The following is a 2,417-nucleotide window of genomic DNA, read 5'->3' on the forward strand; positions in this document are numbered from 1 at the left end:
AGTGGACATTCTTGTTTCCCCTTTAGTGTTTTCCTGTGTTTTTAGGGTAGTGCCACAGGTATTGTTTATAACAAATTTATTTTCAAAACATAAACTGTAATAATTGGTTCAAATGGCTCTGAGCACTATGGGACTCAACTACTGAGGTCATTAGTCCCCTAGAACTTAGAACTAGTTAAACCTAACTAACCTAAGGTCATCACAAACATCCATGCCCGAGGCAGGATTCGAACCTGCGACCGTAGCGGTCTTGCGGTTCCAGACTGCAGCGCCTTTAACCTCACGGCCACTTCGACCGGCACTGTAATAATTATTCGAAATGTTTACATCATGGTCACTGAGGTTACTACGGCAATAGAAGCGGGAAGCCTCTGGTGAAAGAGGTTTTCAATTTGCAGCACAATTGAGGTAAAAATCAACTAAATAATAATGAGTAAAATTCATACATATGGGTGGAAGGGGTGCGGGAGGTTTCTACGCAGCCTCTCGCAAGTGGTGTAGTTTGTTCCTAATAGCGTGAAATTAGTTTTTGATCCTGCATCCACTAAGAAAAGACACAATTGAATTAAAGACATTAGCTGCGAGTGGGCATTGATTTTTCATCAATGGGGCAAGTTGAATATTGTGCTGGATTGGGATTCAAACCCATGTCTTTTGCTTATGAGGCAGATGCGCTGACCACTGCGCCATCCGGACACAGCGGCCACCACACCCGCACGGACTATCGGACCATCTTACCACGCATACCGTTAGTCCCAAATTCTCAACTTATACCACACGTCAGCCTCACTACTCGCGACATCCCGCCGATTCCCGTAAGAGTTAGAGCTTGGTGAGCACTGAAGGGATCATTGGCCGTCATAGCCTTAATTATATGTACACTACTGGTCATTAAAATTGCTACATCAAGAAGAAATGTAGATGATAAACGGGTATTCATTAGACAAATATATTATACTAGAACTGACATGTGATTACATTTTCACGCAATTTGGGTTCATAGATCCTGAGATCTATGGAGGTGGAAGGTGGAAGGAGTATATAGAGGCTTTATACAAGGGTGATGTACTTGAGGACAATATTATGGAAGTGGAAGAGGATGTAGATGAAGACGAAATGGGAGATAAGATACTGCGTGAAGAGTTTGACAGAGCACTGAAAGACCTGAGTCGAAACAAGGCCCCGGGAGTAGACAACATTCCATTAGAACTACTGATGGCCTCGGGAGAGCCAGTCATGACAAAACTCTACCATCTGGTGAGCACGATGTATGAGACAGGCGAAATACCCTCAGACTTCAAGAAGAATATAATAATTCCAATCCCAAAGAAAGCAGGTGTTGACAGATGTGAAAATTACCGAACTATCAGTTTAATAAGTCACAGCTGCAAAATACTAACGCGAATTCTTTACAAACGAATGGAAAAACTGGTAGAAGCCGACCTCGGGGAAGATCAGTTTGGATTCCGTAGAAATGTTGGAACACGTGAGGCAATACTGACCTTACGACTTATCTTGGAAGAAAGATTAAGAAAAGGCAAACCTACGTTTCTAGCATTTGTAGACTTAGAGAAAGCTTTTGACAATGTTGACTGGAATACTCTCTTTCAAATTCTGAAGGTGGCAGGGGTAAAATACAGGGAGCGAAAGGCTATTTACAATTTGTACAGAAACCAGATGGCAGTTATAAGAGTCGAGGGGCATGAAAGGGAAGCAGTGGTTGGGAAAGGAGTGAGACAGGGTTGTAGCCTCTCCCCGATGTTATTCAATCTGTATATTGAGCAAGCAGTAAAGGAAACAAAAGAAAAATTCGGAGTAGGTATTAAAATTCATGGAGAAGAAGTAAAAACTTTGAGGTTCGCTGATGACATTGTAATTCTGTCAGAGACAGCAAAGGACTTGGAAGAGCAGTTGAACGGAATGGACAGTGTCTTGAAAGGAGGATATAAGATGAACATCAACAAAAGCAAAACAAGGATAATGGAATTTAATCTAATTAAGTCGGGTGATGCTGAGGGAATTAGATTAGGAAATGAGACACTTAAAGTAGTAAAGGAGTTTTGCTATTTAGGGAGTAAAATAACCGATGATGGTCGAAGCAGAGAGGATATAAAATGTAGACTGGCAATGGCAAGGAAAGCGTTTCTGAAGAAGAGAAATTTGTTAACATCGAGTATAGATTTAAGTGTCAGGAAGTCGTTTCTGAAAGTATTTGTATGGAGTGTAGCCATGTATGGAAGTGAGACATGGACGATAACTAGTTTGGATAAGAAGAGAATAGAAGCTTTCGAAATGTGGTGCTACGGAAGAATGCTGAAGACAAGGTGGGTAGATCACGTAACTAATGAGGAGGTATTGAATAGGATTGGGGAGAAGAGAAGTTTGTGGCACAACTTGGCTAGAAGAAGGGATCGGTT

General features: G+C 41.6%; 1 non-coding gene across 1 annotated transcript; it reads right to left on the reverse strand.

Annotated features, from left to right (window-relative positions):
- Positions 1-623: 623 nt before the first annotated feature.
- Positions 624-696, reverse strand: Trnam-cau (transfer RNA methionine (anticodon CAU)). The gene has a single exon. It is a non-coding gene; the product is annotated as a tRNA-Met (tRNA).
- Positions 697-2,417: the final 1,721 nt, after the last annotated feature.

This window comes from Schistocerca serialis, chromosome 3, assembly GCF_023864345.2.
Source record: "Schistocerca serialis cubense isolate TAMUIC-IGC-003099 chromosome 3, iqSchSeri2.2, whole genome shotgun sequence".
Classification (NCBI taxonomy): Eukaryota; Metazoa; Arthropoda; class Insecta; order Orthoptera; family Acrididae; genus Schistocerca; species Schistocerca serialis.